Below are 18,655 nucleotides of genomic sequence, written 5' to 3' on the forward strand. Positions count from 1 at the left end.
GGTCTCACCTGAGGATGGGAACCGCTGTGGTACAGTTACCCACCCTGGTGATCTTCCAAAAGCATCTTCATGCCCATCTTGCTGGGGTCACTTGACCCCAGCAGCCTTTCCTGCCATGGGCAACTGTTGCCTCCCGAGTCTGAGGGGGCACCATATCCTTGATGGAGGGTGTGTGTGTGTGTGGGGGGGCCTCCAGCCGCTGATTGCGGAACCACCGGCGGCAAAACTGGAAGCGCCCTTCCACTTTTGGGGCTGGTACTTCCAGGGGGTGCACAGCCAATCTCAAGGGGTGCACGTGCACCCCCTATGTGTCGCCAGCGTTTCCTGCCCAGGTGCAGGGGGCTGGACCCAATGATCTGTAAGGTCCCTTCCAGCCCCTTACAACTATGGAACTGTGTATTTGATTTCATGATTTCAAGCTATGCAGTCATACATTTGCCCGGGCTTGAGGGCAGTCTTGGTTGTAGGGGATGGGCTGGTCTTACCTCAGGGCTACGTGAGGTCCCTGCTGCTCTAGGACCACCTGGCCGAGGCCGGGTGGCTGGGGCCGAGCAGGGCTGGATGCCGAGCCCCGGGAGAGGGGACCCCGGGCGCTGGGGCCCATCCCGAACCCCGTCTGCTCCCCTCACGCCCGCCTTTCCCGGCGCCGGGCGGGCTGTGCGTGGCAGGCGGCATCGGCTCCCCCCACAGCCCCGCGGCGGCCTGTGCTCCTCCTCCAGCGGCGGCAGCAGCGGGTCACCTCTGCACGGCGCTGCCGGGCTGTGCCAAGCGGGGGCCAAGCGCACAAGGAGCCGGGCAGGGGAGGCGGCGGCAGCGGCAGCAGCAGCAGCAGCTCCCGCGGGCGGGCGGCGGTGACATTGGGGAGGAGGAGAGCGGGCTGCGGGGAGGCGCCGCGCGGGGGAGCGGGTAGGAAGGGAGGCTGCTCGCCCAGCTCCGCTCCTGCTGCCGGGCTGCCGGCCCCGGACTATAAATAGCCGGGACACAGGCGTGCAGAGGCAGAGGCGGATCGGCGCTGCCCGGCCAGGTAATGAATGACTCGGTCAGCGGAGCTGTGGGGCTCGGGGCTGGAGGGCTGGGCGCGCTCCGGGCAGGGAAACCTCCTCAGCCGGGGAGAGTGGCAGGTGCTGCGCGCCCAACTCGGCGACACGCGCCGCGCGTGTGTGGCAGAGGGAGACCCGGGGTGTGCGTGTGCGGGACCTCGCGGGGTGGAGGGGATGGGGATGGGGATGGGGAAGGGGAAGGGGAAGGAGCCCGTCCCCGCCCCACCTCACCCGCCTCCGGTGGCAGGAGGCTGCCAGTCGCCGGCTCCGCGCTGCCCCCGGCCCGGGGCAGGCGCCGGGCGGGCGCGGGGGGAGCCCCGTACAGCGCTGTTAGGACTCCCCCTCCCCGGCCCCTCAAGGGGAGAGCCTGGCTTTTGCAGCAGGGCGAAGACCTTTAAAAAAGACCTACGCCTGGCGAGCTTCTCTCAGCCCGCTTTCCCTTGCTGGGAGGTAGCTGTTCCCTCGCCGCCTGGCTGGCCGGGTGCGCGCATTTCCTTGTTCCGTTGCACGTTAATGAGCAACTTAAAAACGAGCCGGCCGTGTTGGTTATACCGGGTCATATTGTACTAATGCTGGAATCGTATCCTGCTATATCATATCATGCATTATAACCCTATCATACTGTAGCCCATGGTACCATGCGTTACACTGGAAGCATGTCAGCCTATAAAAAAATATATCCGTAGGAAGCAACTGTAACATACTATATCATAAAATCTTATGCCATGCTTCCCAGTGTAACACATGATACCGTGTGACACGGTATGATGTAACTATAATATATGTCACACGGTGTCATGCGTTACACTGGAAGCAGGCAGACTATATCATAATATATTATGTTATAGTCACATCATATGGATATATTTTGATATAGTCTAACATGCTTCCCACTGTAACGCATGATACCCTGTGACGTATGTTATAGTCACATCATACTGTGTCATACAGTATCATGTATTACACGGGGAAGCATGGCATACTATATTAAAATATGTCTGTCTGATGCAGCTATAACATAATATGTTATGATATAGTATGCCATGCTTCCCAGTGTAACGCATACCATGTGATGTAGTATGATGTGACTATAGCATACATCACAAGGTATCATGTGTTACACTGGAAGCATGTCATACTATATTATAATACATTATGTTATAGTTGCATGATGCATCGTACTATTCACACTCATGTATATTATAAGCATATACTGTATCATAATGTATTAATCACTCTTATAATCATACTATATCATAGATCAAACTATATAATGATATATTATATTATCATACTGTATTATATCATATGACACCATATTTTATAACCATACATTGGATCACATAATCATATGCTATATCATGCTATTTCATATTCATATGTATAATATTATATCACAGTCCATTTAATTCAGTTGCCCAGTTCAAAGAAAGTAGGTTAGACTCTTTTCTGGCTTCTGTTGATGACCACTGTCTTTATTGAAGGCTCTCTACTTAGCAACACTTGGTGTCATATGTTGAGGACACCTGCCAGATATTGGAGACCCAATTTTACAACATAGCAAGGTAGTAATCCATATTAATGAATTGCAAGTGAAACCTGACCTGAAAAATGAAAATCTTGCTGGCATTGTGATACATACGTAAATCATAAAGACGTAGGAGGACTGGAATGGACCTGCAGAGGCCATCCAGTCCAACCCCTTGTCTGAAAGAGGACCATCCCTATCCAAACCATGCTATATAATCCATAATCTTAACTTTGCATAAGACTACCATCAACCCTGATGCAAAACAGACCTAACACCCTAACCTGCCACAGGTAAAACAGGGAAACCACAGAATCCACATCCTGCTTCTATTAAATATTGTCAATATATGCTCAAGAGATCCCAGGTAGAACGCTATGTCCGCTGCTACAGAGGAAAGCAAAAACCCCCACAGGCCTTACCAGTTTGATCATGGGGTAAAATTCCTTCCTGACCCCAAATATGGCAATCGGTCTGACTCTGAGCAGAGGGATAAGACCCTCTAGCCGGGAACCTCTGGCGCCAGCAGGAGCATTTGAACACCCCAGTCAGAATCTCAAGCCTTGGTCCTCATTAGTGATGTTTGGAAGAGCAGCTCTCATACAATTGATGTCTTAAATGAAATTTAGATTCTTGTTGAAATCTTGGGCCTGGCCTCTAATTCAGACATTTGGATCTCATCAGCACGATTTGCAGGAGAAAATGCAGCTTGACTTCCATATGAAGATTAAAGTACTAGTCATGAGAGTAAAGTGAGCAAGAGTTGGCCCTTACCATTTTTACAGTCCTGTTAATACTGGAGTTTGTGTCCGTGTATGGCACCTTTGTGGCTTGCTTTGAAAGTACTTCCCATGCCCCAGTTTCCAGTGAAATCTCAAAGCTCTCACAGTTTACAGAGCATAAAGTAGTATCACCCTTAAACTGCATCTCAACAGCTTTACCAGATGCAACCCTTTTTGGCCAAACAGGCTTAACCTTTTGCTTTTACATCTTCTTCAGTTCATTTGAGACTGTGTGCTTTGCAGTTCCAAGTATCAAGAGAGTCTCTCTCAAATCTTCTCTTACCCTGGTTCTTTGGATTCACAAGTGTCTCCCTTTGGCTAGATGGGCTGTGCAGTGATTCTGTTAGATTTATTCAGTCCCGCTCCACCTAGCAACTGTGAGCTCTTGGCATTTCATGCATCTTCCCTTTGGTTCTGGGGCCCTTTTCTCTGGGTTCTGCTGCAAATCTGGTAGTTTTCCATGTCTGCTCTGCACATTGCATCCTCTCTCATGTTTCATGGCTAGTCACAAGGGACTCAAGTCTCCTGGCTCCTTAAAAGAATTATCTAACTCCTTCCTTAGTAAGATAATTGCCCCAAGCCCTAGCTGATTAGGGTCATTTAGAGTTAGGAGTGCATAGTTGATATATCACAGACAAGGCTGAGCCTGAGTTCTCTTAAAGGGCCAGCCAGCTTGCAGCAGAATTGTGCCAGGTTTAAGTCTCTTCAGAGTTAGCTTATAAATAAATTTGTGGATTTAGTTTAAAACTCCTTAGCAATTTGAAGATAGCCATGTTGACACAAAATACAAGATAAAAATGGCGTGAATGATCTGTGTACGTCTTTTACTGTACTTGGAAATCCACATTTAATTTAATTTCCTATCTTAAGAATGAGCAGAGATCTAGAGAAACTATTTCTTTCTATAATTTGGAGGGAGAGAATTTTAGTAATTTAGTCTTACTCCAAGTGGTTTGCTCTGTTCAAATTATTCTAGTACTCATTTTCTGCTGCTTCTCTAGGCATTTTTATATTTGGCTAAAAATTGATTAGATTCACAAACTACTCATTTAAACCATTGTTGAAACACAAATGTAAAAATTCTTCTAACTATAGTATCTACATAACTTAATGTTGTGTATTATTAATGTAAATTTTTTTTAAATTTTCCACTTTTATTATTTATATTTCTTGATTAGTTCTTACATTTACGATGGATATTGGCAATCAGTAAAGTCAATTTCAGAGGCTCATTTTTATTTTATTTGGAACCTGATCACTAGGAGGATGATTTTATTTAAAAGTTAACAACTTTCATTTAATTCGTTTCTAAATTAAAAGATTCTGCTTGTTTGCTTCCATTGTAGTATCATACATTTTTCTGCAACATACATTTTTGGGCTATATTTAATTTGACATTTCCTTTACATGCAAAAGATAAGGGGCTGAATATTTTCTCATTTACACTGAAATAATTCTAGTGTTAGAAAAGTTATTTAATAAGCAAGTGGAAATGAAAAGTGTTTGGGTCCAAGCTGTATAATAGGCCTCCTGCCTCAGTCTGTTGGACTAAAGTTCTTCAACCCTTCTTCCTCTTCTCCATGTCCCCTCCCCCACACAGCCCATTCACCTCCTCTAACTTATTTTAACTAATGCAAAGGTTTGCATTAATGAAAACTTAGACAAACTACTGCTAGTTGTATGAAATATAATATTAAATGTCTGGCATTATTTATTGCATTTATTTCTGTGATGGATGAAATCACTACTGCTCATGCTCTCGTGTCCAAAAATGCTTTTAAAAACATCATTTTGTTTTCTTGGTGGACATGTCTCACTCATGAATATTCAGTTGCATTGGCAATTCCCATATTATAAGACCCATGTAATGCATTTCTTGATGGGCTTGCTCCTTGAAATGGTACTGTACTGGCATGTTGTAGGCATTTTAATGTGAAGGAATCAAAATGGTGAAGTGATCCTTTGTTTGAATGAGAAGCAGAACTGATCTGAGAGATTGTTCTTGTTTAAAATTAAAGTATTCCTTGTAATTCACCAGTATTCTAATCCTGTTGCTAATATATACATGCCAGTGGGACTTCTTTCTGCAATGTAGATGATCATGTAGGAAGTGTAGGGAAACCTGTTAAAAGCAGCCTCTAAAAGGACTCTAGTTGTTCTGTTTGTTTTGAGATGGGTATATAATATGGTATACTTACGGGAGGCACTGTTCCAGGAAATGAGATTTTAATGGTCATTAATAAAGCTTTCACTGATGTAATTTACATTGGTCCAGAGGGATCAGAGGACGACTACCTCTACATATTGACTTGGGTGCTGTTCCAATGCCTTGCCATTAGGTGGCTAGGCACATGTAATAGCTTGTCTGCCTTTAGCCATGTGTTGTCCTTTTAAAATGTCTTTGAAAAGGTCAGGGAATGATTGTAAATATTTAGAGCTTGCTTGTGGGCTTGGACATGCAACACACTTCCTCCTTGAGTAAACACCTAATGTCCTTAATGTAAACCCCTATATACGGCCCCTCAATTGCTATAATTTATCTGCAGTAGAGTTACGTCAGGAAAAATGTTGGAATAAGCGCTTGAATATTTGGAGTTACAGGCAAATGAGCTATTACTTGCTTTCTGTGACCTAGTGATGAGAAGCTGTAGTAGCACCTGCTCTGAACACCTACCCTGGAATAGCTGGTGATCTGTTCACTCTCAAGTCCTGATGTAACTTTACAGTGATGTAATAAACCAGTGCAAATGCCACTGATGCAACTTATTCTGTTGCAACTGTTCAAGCCCTCAGACTTTAACCATGTTTTTTTCTTTGTGCAAATTTAGTGTGAAACACTACCAAACACTACCAAATCAGATTGGCAGTGCTGCACAGTGTTAATAAAAGAGCAGTAGCACTCTAATGGTATTTTTATATTCTCCTTGCACATGGGTAAATGGCTACACAAAATAGATGCCAGTAAGAAATTAGGTGTCTACAGTTTTTTTTCTCTGTTACAGTGGTGTAAATCTGTAGTAATGCTCCATTATTTTAATGAGTCACTCCCACATACACAATTGTAAATGAGAACAAATGTAGCTTAGAACTGAACTATTGCACCTGATATTCAGAATAATTGCAGCCTGTCCTTGTTAGTGAGCTCTCTTTTAATAAAATAAATTTCAATTGTAAGGAACACATCTTAGATTGACAGATAAAAATATAACAAGGGGCATGTGCGTGTGTGTGAAGGACCTTTTTACTTGTAATCAAAGTAACTTAACAATTAGCCCAATTTCAAAAGGCATTTATTACAGAAATACTATTTATGGACTTTCTCTGCTGCTAGCTGTCATGACAAACAGTAAGTGTGGCTGTTGTAGAATAGTCAGCTGACACTGCTTAGTTATGTTATTTGGAATAATGACAGAATATTATGTGTGAGGGGAAAGGTGTCATCTGCACAGGTCATGAAGCTAACTTTTTTTTAAGCCTTTTTGCTGGCTTGTTTTTCAGCTGCAGAGAGGTCAGGTTTCTCATTCAAAGATGTTGGATTGCAATGTTTGAACATTTAAGTGAAGAAATGGAAATATTTGAAATATTTTAATTGAAATAATCTAACTGCTGAAAAATATTAGTCATTACTTTCTTTAGCATGGAGAGATGTTAAACTTGGAATATCTAAGTGTCCCACTTCGAAAATAAGTAGTCCAAATACACATAATTAGTTACATACACTGAATAAGGAAAAAAACTACCTTTGAATTCTCATATGTTCAGGTATGTCATAATTCTAAAGCTCTGCATCTTTCATGACTGTCAACATCTTCGTATTTTTATATCCTGAATTTGTCAGAGCAGACAATTTCATTAGTGTGTACAAATATTACACACTAATGTCTCAAAAATCCTCATCTTTCAAACAATGTAAACAAATGGATTAGTGACTTTATGGAGACGTTTTGGTCCATTTTGATGCTCTTGAGGTCTGTCAAATGCTTGGAACATAAATATATCTTACACTAGATGGCAGTATATGATGCAAAGAAGCTATAGGTCATTTTAAGTAACCAATGATTAGAAGGTATGGGTAAAATTTTTAAAAGCACCCAAGTGTCTTAGGCTCCTAAGATTTCATTTTTAAAAATCTCTCAACTATTTATGTCAGATTTTCAAAGATATTTAGATCAGCACAATGTAACAAGGACTAAGATTTCCAAAGGAAGTAATTTTGAGGCCAAAAATCTATTCATTTTAAATCAGAATTTAGGTTCCTAAGTCATTTAGGTGCTAGTGATAATGTTTTCCAAGATGACAGTTTTAAAATTGTGTGGACTTTAATTATTATAAGTGTATTCTCTGAACACCAACAGGTTGATTAAAATTTCAGTAGTTTAACACTCATCTACTAGTACAGTTTAAAGTGGTATAATTTTGTATCTCTTGATAGGTTCAAAGGCCCCTTTATACACCTAAAGTGATGGAAAGGGATTTAAGTGAAATTGAGAATTAGTCCCATTGTTTGTGAGTTAGCAACACATCCTTTTTAATGTGACTTAAACTTGTATCTACATAATAGTATCTACATAACTGGAACTATTGGGATATGATTATAGTACTAGAGAAATATAGAAAAGAATGCTATGAAAGTAATAACTTTTCCCCATTGATTATAAATTATGATTTATATGTAAATTCAACTGTTTTAAACAAGAATTATATTAAGCAGCAAGCTAAATTAAAGATTGAAACCAATAGCTTTAAAGAAAGGAAAAGTCAAATTTTATTATAAGCTTTTTAGTTGCATTGTATACCATTGAGTGGTGATAGCTACATACTAGTCATGACTACAGACATAAAAGCAAGGCAGACTGATTTAGATGACGTAACCTTTGAGGGATACAGGCAGAGTCCTGAACACTTTGCTACATATTTTTTGCGAATAAAATTATGGTAGATTGATGGAAAATGTGAAAGCTCCGCACCCCCCACAATCAGATTTTCTTTCTCAAACTAAAAAATCTAGACCCAATGGCTTTCTTTAGAAGCATATATTGAAAGAAGCAAAACTATTCACATGATAGGATTATTAAGTCTTCTCTGGCTATCAAAATATACATGCATCTGTGTGATACTTTGTACTTAAAATTGGAAAGTAATCAACCCAGTGGTAAATTGGGAGAAGTGGGCGTATTTCAAATAACGTTCATGAAATGCTAAATCTGTTTTTTGTTTTTTTAGGGTGGGGTTTTATTTTTTGTTTTTGGTGGGAGGGAATCACTTTTTAAAGTACAGTATAAGCCAATTGCTGTTCTTCTCCCTCCTCCCCCCTTTGGACTATGGCCGAAAAATCTATTATATGAAAACAAGCATAGGCAAAAACATTAGTGAATAAAATTCCTTGGTGCTCCTGCTTTAGAGTGAAAAGCAATTAGAAGTACCAAGCTTCAGTAAACTGTGATCTACCCAGATGATGCAAGTTTACTGTGGAAAACATATGCACTAATAATTATAGTAATTTGGGATGGGAAGGACCTTCTGAGCTATCAAGTCCTGTTCCGTATACATTTGCATTTTACAAGAGTCTACAAGAACATCTATTTCAGCTTCACTTTCATACCAATGCCCCAAGCATCTAGTAAAAACAACCACAACCACTACAATTTAAGCCTCTGCTTGCAAGCAAACACTGAGGTGGGAGTGTGAGTGATTTAAGTATATCTTTTTGCAGCCTCAGCAGGTGAACAATTTATAAAGTCTTCTGAAAATCCAGCCTTGATGTTTGTCATCCATTATGTGCAAGAAGGAAATCCCTGTATAAAACTTGCTTACTAACTTAGAAGATCAGGTACTATTTAGCTGTTTGTTGGATTAAAACTCAAGTTGAAGTGGAGCTACCAAATTACAAATCTGAAATTTGAGTTCGCTCTTAGTTGAATGATAGCATATTATGGTTAGCTGGGTCCAATGAAGTAGCATTGTTGAATATCCATCTTAACAGGAAACAGTGGTCCTAATGCTGCTGGTACTGAGGTTTAATGGGACTTTTGCTAGTGACTTGAATGAAAAGATGAACTGAGTCTATAGGAAGATGGGTGCAAAGTACTCCAGATTTTGCAGAGAGAGCCCCCTGAATTCATATCATGACTAGCTCTTTTTGTTATTGTATTTAAACACATTTTTTCTGTATTTAGAAAGCATTGTTTCCATGTTATTTTGGGAAGATACATTTAGTATTAATATTTTAACTATCTAATTCAGTACTGGTTCAACAGCTCACTAATGAGGTGTCAGAGAGCTAACGGTGAATATTTATTAAGATTTATGTAAACGAGTGAATACAGAAAAACCAGTCTGTTTTGAAAGCAGAAAAAGTATGGCTTCTCATTTTTAAATGTGCTGAAACTGTGTCTAACAATCAATTTTGACACAATACAATAGAATGACATAGTTGGGCATCTTGCCTGAAGCTGTGGTCTGCTTTTTTTCTTCATTTTCCTCTGCACTGTCTAATGCAGTTAATCAAAACATATAACGGGCAATATGAAGTAGAAATTCACCTCAGGTTTATGGTTATCTTTTATTCAGAGAATTACTTTGCTTAAACTCCTCTAATTCATGAATTAGACTGTTCTTGTCTGTTAGTTTGTTGAAAACAATCCATCCCAGGTCTGGGGAACTTTCTCTACATTTTTCTTGTCAAAAGCTTTTTAAACTAAGCATTGGATTTCTGTTCTTATGAGCCAAAATGGGTGTGAAACGTAGACTGTAGCACCCCTGGGGGGACCTGGAAATTTGGAGTTGAGGTGGGAGTCCACCACTGAATTCTGGGATAAGGAGCTCCACTGGGGACAGTTTGGGTGGTGGGGTGAGCAATGGCTGTGTTAACCCCCCTTCCCTCCCCAGATCATTGGTGCCACTTACCCCATCACTGCTTGCTCTGCTGCCAAAGGTGGGTCTGAATTTCGCCTGTGAGGGAGGACCCTGTGTGGCTCTGGCTTGGGGTGGTGGCCTAGGAGAGCAGTGTCTTCTAGGGCTGTGTGAAGCTTCGAACCCTGATTCAATTCGGCCTGATTCAGTGGCCGAATCTTTGAATCTGAATTGAATCAGGAGACTCTTTAATTTCTCCAAATCAAATTGGAACTCTTTGATTCAATTTGGAGACTTTTGGAAAAATTCGGAGATTCGGACATAGAGACAGCTTTAAATGTTTTTTCTACGTACCTCGAGGTACCACGCAGGTCATGAATGCTGTGATGCTGGGGCTCATGGAGCATCCTACAGGAGCGAGGGGGGACTCCCCAGCGTGCTTGGCAGCAGACCCGGAAGTCAACCAGAAGTACTTCCAGGTCCACCAGGGAGTGAGCTGGAGGGCCCCCCTGTGCCTCCCCCAACACAGCGACTGGTGGTGTCCCTTTGTGGCCGATTGCCAACTTGGGGGAGGCATAGGGGGGGCCCCTCGTACGCTCCCCCACAGACCCAGAAGTGGACTGGAAGTAGTTCCAGGTTGACCGCCGAGCACAGGGAGGGCTCCTCCACACTCCTGTGGGACACTCCATACACCCCAGCATTGCAGCGTTCACAAGCCATGCCTGGTACTTCGAGGTAAGTAGAAAAAACTTTTAAAGCTGTGTCTGTGTCCGAATCACTGATTCTCTGAATCCGTATTGAATCTTCAGATTGGGATTTGGCCAAATCGAATTGGGGACAGTGATCCAAACCAACGAATTTAATCACTGTCCCCAATTTAGGCTGAATCCAAATCAAATAAGCCCGCTTTGCACACCCCTACTGTCTTCCCTTGTTCTTTCAAAGCTAAAGGCAGAAGTATTTTGCTAACATGGGACACATATTTTGGTTTTGAAACAGTTTAATCTGTCATGGTTAAGGGGCTTTTGCAATTAGGACGCAGTAACACCAGCTATTCAGTTGTGACTCTAGGGGTTTTTTTGTTTTTTTTTTGGTTTTGGGTTTTTTTCGGTTTTTTTCATCCAGGGGAATTATTGTTTTTGCTGTATTTAATCATTCAACACAGCCTTTGTTGTGCAGTCAGCAGCACCTCTTATCTATCAGCTCTCTTAAGTAACATGCTTTGGGCCAGATTATGACCCTGTTTACACTGAGGTAAGCTTTTTCTGAAGCTAGAAGAAGCACTATGGTGTAAATAAGATCGGAATCTGATCCTTGATGTTCTTCTAAAAATAAATCTGTTAAGATACTATGAATATTAATTCTATTTAAAAACTGTACTTTTAATTAAATTGAGGTCAAGTTCTATTACTCCTGAAAAATGCATGGATGAAGCAAATTGGTTCAACAGAGTAGTGATGGAACTGGCAGTCAGGAGACACGTGTTCTGTCTGCAGTTTGGTGCTGGCCCACTGCGTGGCTTTTGTCTGAGGTTGTCCACAATTGTACAGATTTAAAGATGTGTTGGGGATGGGAGATACTCACAAGCAATATATTAAGTGTTTCAAGAAAGTGTTTGTATCCCACCTAAGTGAAAGATGAAACCAGGCAGCTTACTACAGAATGAAACTGCAGAGGAATAGGTGATTTAGCTTCCACTTTCTGAGGTACAGAACAGAATGGTGTATCAGGCTGATCCATTTGTAAGTCTGCCCCTTAAATTGGTACAGATTGTGTCTATCCAGGCAACGCAAGTTTATTTATACTGAGTTTAAGGTTTTTCCATCTCTTTGGGTTGAATGGCCAGATTCAGATTTTGGTTAAAGATACTGGTGCCTTAATAGAAGGGATTAGAGAGCAGAATGCCTGGAGCCACTGTTTTCTGTATTAGGCAGAAGAGACAAGTGCGGAGGAAGAGGAGTTGGGAAGTAGAATGCCCACTGTGTATGCTGATAGGCATTAGCGCTAACAGAAGACCCCTTCCCACTGCCAGAGGTTGACTTAGCCCTACGTAGAGTCTAAACTGGCACCTGTCGTAAGCTTTATTTTTAACAACTTGAGGAATGAGGATACCAAAGTTCAGCTTAGATCCTCTTTCTTCACATGTTTGGTTGCTTCTTTTCTCTTCAAATTAAAAAAAGCCCTATTCCCTCCATCCAGAGAACCACTTCTGCCATCTGTTCACTTGGGCTGGGTGATGAGCTGGTTGCTGCAACAGGTCAGTGAATCGTGGTAATATATCTGTGCAGGAGCAGCTCCTATTAAAGGAATGGGATGTTACAGCATGGCTTGAGTTCAGGGAAAGAGTGGTGTCACCTGGAATGGCTACTATTTGATAATGTTTCCATATTCATACAGTGTTGACCTTGATAATGGTCAGTGGCCCTGTACTGGCCTTGATAATGGCTTCCTGCTTCACAAAATATTGAAACCTGTCTTTTTGCTATGTGTTTGGAAGTTCTCCTAAGAGAGGGATGCATAGAGTTCTCTTACAACTCTGTTGCATCTCCTGGCACTCAGCCTAGTGGCATACTAGAGCATGGTGGGAGGGCTTCTATGTCCTAGAGCAGTGCTTCTCAAAGTGGTGGTCTGCGGACTGGTGTTGGTCCGTGAGCCACCGGTTGCCGGTCCGCAGCGAGTTGCCAGGAAAGAAGCATAACATTGATATGTCATAGCGCCACAGTTTGTAACGTTCCAACACTCCAGGTGACGTCATGTCGTGTGAGGTGAGGAAAGAGAAAGAAACAGCCAGCCTCGCATTTGTGTAGCGCTGTTACACGCAGTTGCTGCAACTGGCTGAACCCGGCACTGGTCCCTGCCCCGCTGGAAAAAAGGGTGCCGGTCCGCCACATCAGATAGTTTGAGAAGCACTGTCCTAGAGGTTATTGGCTGCTCTAACTTCAGCTCTCCTGTTAAATGCTGCTGTAGTTCATCAGGGGTCTTGTTTACCCGTTGGTTGAACTCAGAATCTGGGGGATGCAAAAGCGTTGAATGTCCCCCTCTGTTCTTGAGGACAGTGTCAGAACAGAATCAGATCACTGTGTATTGAGTATAGCATTGCTTTTGATATGGTGAGCAGATTTTTAAAACCTGTATAATATAGACTGTCCAGTCCAGTCTTTCTCTTTAAATTGATAAACTTAAGAGATATTTTATGACAAGGGAAGACAGCATAACAAGGGATTCATTCTTCAACCTGAGAATTCCTATATTATAATCTCTGATTTTAATATTGTTATTTTGCAAATACTTTATAAAAGGGACATGTCTTTTTTTGTTTTTTCAATCTTCTGTCCCTCTGAGATTGTAAGTTGTGAGAGCACTTGGTTCAGTAGATATCTGTAGTGTCAATTCTTCAAATATTTATGGACACAGTAAAACTTCAAAGAGAAATTAGTATATGTTTACTGCCAATGACCTTACCACTCATTTTCAATTTCCCTTTCCTCAGTAAGACTATTGTAGACTATTGTAGTGGATTACAACCATTTTTGACTCAAGGCACTTCTCATTAGACTCAAAGTATCCCCAGGAAGATGCCAGCTCTTAGTTTTAGTTGTTTCTTGACTGTGGAAAAATAATAGAGCAATTCTTCTGTTGCAAAGAACTTAGAAAGACCACAACAGTTCAGAATGTCTTTGACACTGGATTTTGATTTAAAATTGTTGGGTTTATCTTGTGAATCGTGTAGTTGTTTACACACCTAACTGCTAATTTTGAATGGCACCCTGGGGCACCCTTATAGGATCTCATGATACCCCAGGGTGCTGTTTGCCCTGATTGAATGTCACTGGACTATTGAGAAAATGACAACATTGAAACTCCAGCAACATCTCTCCTTTGACTCCATCCTAACGTTTCAGAGCAGGACATGAGTAAAAAACTGCTTCGTTGCTAAGGCTGGCTGCTGCCTAGGAGATGCTCTGTTCCTATCTTGTCTCTGCAGTCTCTGGCAGTTTCCTGTGGCTTATTCTATTCAGCTCTGGGTTGTCTTCGTCATGTCTCCAATCCAGCCTTTCTATACAGTCTGTTCCCCATATTCTGCACAAGCCACTGTTTCTGGTGTTGGTGTTGCCAGATCTTGTTGGGTACATTGTGGTGTTACAGGGCATCTCAGGAGATAATCCATGGTTTGCTTCTCCTGACAAACACGTTGGTCAGTTGTGTAGAGGCCTTGTGATTTCATGAGAAGGTTGCATCTGCCAAGACCCACTCTGTCTTTTCAGGCCCTGTCATGTATGTTGTTTGTAGGTGGAGCCGGATACTAACTCCTCACTGAGGATAATTCCTTGCTGGCTCTATTCAACAGCTTGGTTGCCCAATTTCTCCCATTCTTTTTGCTAGAGGGTAGTTCTGGCTGATTCTGATGTGGTCAATGTTATGGTAGAAGAAAAAAAGTTATTTCTTGATGAGCTCCGGGTCTTTGGATTAGAGGCATGACTAATTTGCTGTGCTCAGTGGTGGCCTTAGGGTTGTTGGGGTCCTGGGCAAGTGAGTCATTTGGGGCCCCTTAGAGGCTTAATTTTGATGGCCTATAAGAAAGTCTGACAATTTCAATTTCAATTTCACTTTGCCGTATCCATGAAACTGCAATGAAAGTATCTTAATACAATATTGATAATACAACGAAAGAGTTTTTTAACATTGAGCTATATTCTAGGTTGATTCTAGGTTCAAAATTTTGGGGCTCCCTAAAGTGTGGGTCCCCAGGAGGTTGCCCGGTTTGCCATCCCTTAAGGCTGCTACGGCTATGCTGTGGCTGCATCCTTCTAGTAGAAACTTCCTGACTTTAAGAGCTGCTGGAGCTGAGGCAGTAAATAAAATTTTTCAGGACCTGAATTTTATGTGACTCTGTGTGTACAATTTATGCATTACTATGCTTCCGACATTTAAATAAAACTTCATATCATCCCTAAAAATAAACTAGGCTGCAAAGCCTTTGTCTAAATTAAACATGATCCCATCTCTGAAAAAAAATTAGTGTAAATAAGTTCATAGATGAACTTTAATGGAAAAAGACTAGGCACACAGCATCTGTCATGCAGCAAAGGCTAATGCCATGCCAGAGAAGAGAAATGCCTTAAAAAAAATCTACCAGGCAGCCAAGAGATGATAAAGCCATGAAACACAGGAAGTTTTATATTCATTATGGGTAAGCAACTATATCTGCTAGAGGCAAAGAGCCAACTTAATAAATGTAAATATTTTAATAAAATATCAAATCCAATTAACTTCACCAAAGAAACCATCAGAAATATGGGCAGACTTTCAAGAAAAGTAAAGAACTTTTAAAGTTCTCCCTTTCTTTCGAAATATAAAAACTAAACTTTTTTGCTGTAGTTTTAAAAAGATCAGAAATGTATTTTACAAATTTGATTGAGTCTTAGACAATCTGACATTTATTTTCTCCTCCTTTTTGTAAATATCCTTTTTCATATACTCACTTTGGTTGAATGAATTTTTGTAGAACACTAGGTTAAAATCCTGCATAATGATGACAGTATTAATGTTATTTAGTGTTTGGTCTACGGTTTCTGACCATATAATAACAGTTTTAATCAGATAATGCTTATTCATTTGGAGTAATAAAATTAGCCACTCAATCACAAATCTTTGGAAAATTATAACATTTTTTCATGTTCTTTTCTTTCCTTTTTTTTTCTCCCAAGGGTCAGTGGAGACACTTCCTCCATATGCATGAAAAACATCATCACAAATCACCAGCCTGCCAAGCTAAAATGAAAGGGAGAAAAATTCATGAATCCTTAGTAAAAATGTATAACTACTACTTAAACAGCCAGGAGATTAAAGGCACACGGCATTAGATAACCACAAACATAATCAAAAATAGCATATCAGAATGCTAATTTGAAACCACACAGGAAAATGAACCACTGTTCAGAAAATGTTAAATACGGTATGTTGTATACTGTAAAACATGAGAAACATAATGTATATTCTTGAAACACTGAATGAAATTAGGCCATAGTTCAGTTAGCAGTTTCAAACTTGAAACAGACCTACGTTGAATACCTTGTAATTTGGAATACACCAATCCTTTAGGGGTGTACACTCTGAAAAGAAAAAAAAGATGAGTCTCAGATTAAATCAAATGTATAAAAATTTATCTCCTACATGGAAAACAATACAGGACAGAAAAATCCAAGAATTTTTATTTGAAGACTTTCTAATATGTTAGGAAGAGGGAAGTAGTTTTCTAAATGTGAAAATCTTTGATCTATGTAGCTTCAGAGTTTTTCTCTGAGCTCCCCAGGTATATGCTGTTCTCAGATCTCCTGGGGATGGGATTTCCACTCTGAATGTGATAGTAAGATTACATGGGCAACATAAGCATTGTCTAACTGTATAACATTTCAAGAGATTGAGCTAGGGAGTTTGACTGTTGTAATGGCTTGGTGATCATCTTTCCAGCCTCTTGCCTACCCACTTATGTATCCTGATTGCCATGAAGTTCTTGTATGGCGGTGCCGCTGGGATTGGGTGCTATGATGCTGTGAGATGAGACTTCCTTTTGTTCTTAATGCTCAAAATAAGACACTGAAGGAGTTGCTTCAGACTAAAAGAAGTTGGAGGTCAAGTGAACAAATTAGGGAATTTTTCATCAGTGTTTATTCACCTGAGCGAAGGTGGCTGAGTAGAGAAGAGCATATAGGAAAAGTAATCTATCTTCAGCAGTTGAGAGCCCTAAACCCAGAATCATAATATTTTCAACATGCATTTCTAATACAACCATAAAGCCCTTTAAACCCTGTGTATTGGAATCTCTGCTAGATCAACCTCCGAGCATAGCATCCAATGGTCTCTTTGTTGGAATTTCCTCCATACTAGGATAACAGTCTTCCAGTAGATAGAAAAATCATCGGTGAGTTGGGAGAGGACTCGAGGCCAAGCCAAAATCTGCATGTCCAAGTGCAGACATGTCACCCAGTTCTAGAAGGAAGGAGTGGATCCTGGTGATGTCAGGTCACGGCTCTTTCCCTTTGTCTCTCTTGTCTATCCACCTCCATAGTGAGACAATTTTGCTCAAAATGATCGATGCCTTGTACTTCATGGCATCACTGGACAATTCAGTGCTTGAGTTTACTAGGTCTTGATGTTAATATTTCATTTCAGATTGGCTGAGAAGGTGTCATTTGAATCTTTTCTTTTGCCCACATCCGCAGCAGTGACTATTGGTGAGTTAGGGAGACAACTGTCTGGGGTCCTTATGACACACTGTCCTATGGAGCTGGTGCTATATAAACATGGCTTCAATGCTGGTGGCGTTTACTTGAGCCAGAATGCTGATAGTTGTTTGTCTGTCCTTCCAGTCGATATAGGCGATTTTCCAGAGACATCACTGATAACATTCCAAAGCTTTCAGGTGTTTTTGATACGTTGTCTAGGTTCCACACCCAGACAACCGGATAGGGACGGCAGCAGCTTGGTAGACAGAAGTTTGGGTCCTGATGTCATGATTGAAGACACTATTTTGGAGACCTCCAAAGACAACACTGGCATACTTTATGCAGTGCTGAACATCATCATCTATGTTTACTTCTTGAGACAGGTGACTACCCAGGTAGGGGAACATTCGCCAAGGACTGCCCTGTAATTGTAAGCATGTGGGTGAGCAGCTGATTGGTTTGGGGTAGACTGGTAAAGTTTCTTGGTTCTCGTGAAATTGGCAGAGTCCAAGTGAAGCTCTTCAATTGAGTGGGCATAGATGATGCAATTGTCAATGTAGAGAAGATCAGTAATGGAGATATTGATGATCTTGAATTTGGAACCTAACCAGTTGATGTTAAAGGGATTCCCATCCATACAACTGGATGCTGACTTCAGATGGAAATCTATGAGCAATGAGAAGTGGAATAACTGAGATATAGATGGGGAAAAAAAGTGTTGGTGCAATCACATATCCTTGCTTGGCTCCAGTTCTAATGGTGGAGGGGTCCATTCCCAAGCCATTGCTTAGGGTGGTTGCTTCCATAATTGTCTTCTGCAAGGAGGCACACTAGATTTACTCCAGTTTACATTAGCTTCTGATGGCATAGCCTAGGACAGTGTTGTTGTGGGGCCAGTCTGCAGGTCAGCTCAGACCCTGTGCTCCAGCATGAGGCCCACACACCTGGATCTAGACTATGCTGCCTGGATCGAGTCCCTCATGCTGGGATCAGGGCTGCAGGACATTGTTGCTTCTCTCCTGAGCTCTGAATGTCAGGATTGACCCTGGGACCCCATATTGCTTCTACTTAGCATCATGTACAGGGATTGGCTGTACCTCAAAATGTTTCCTATGGGCCCATGGGGAGCCCTATGGGCTGGATGACAAAGTACAGGGGAACAAATATGGACTGGAGGCCAGAGGTTGATCACCCCTGGTCTCAGGCACAGAACTTCCTTTCACAGAA

The 18,655-nt window shown here is 41.5% G+C and overlaps 1 protein-coding gene across 3 annotated transcripts in view; it reads left to right on the plus strand.

Moving 5' to 3' along the window:
- The first annotated feature begins 805 nt into the window (after nucleotides 1-805).
- Nucleotides 806-18,655, plus strand: part of INPP4B (inositol polyphosphate-4-phosphatase type II B) — a 613,602-nt gene continuing 595,752 nt past the window's right edge. For all 3 annotated transcript variants that reach the window (XM_090036465.1, XM_090036466.1, XM_090036467.1), the window contains exon 1: nucleotides 806-1,024. The gene's annotated coding sequence lies outside the window, so the exon portion shown is untranslated. The remainder of the gene's footprint in view (nucleotides 1,025-18,655) is intronic.

Source organism: Crocodylus siamensis, chromosome 2, assembly GCF_052110815.1.
Source record: "Crocodylus siamensis isolate JL-2025a chromosome 2, ASM5211081v1, whole genome shotgun sequence".
In the NCBI taxonomy this organism is placed as follows: domain Eukaryota; kingdom Metazoa; phylum Chordata; order Crocodylia; family Crocodylidae; genus Crocodylus; species Crocodylus siamensis.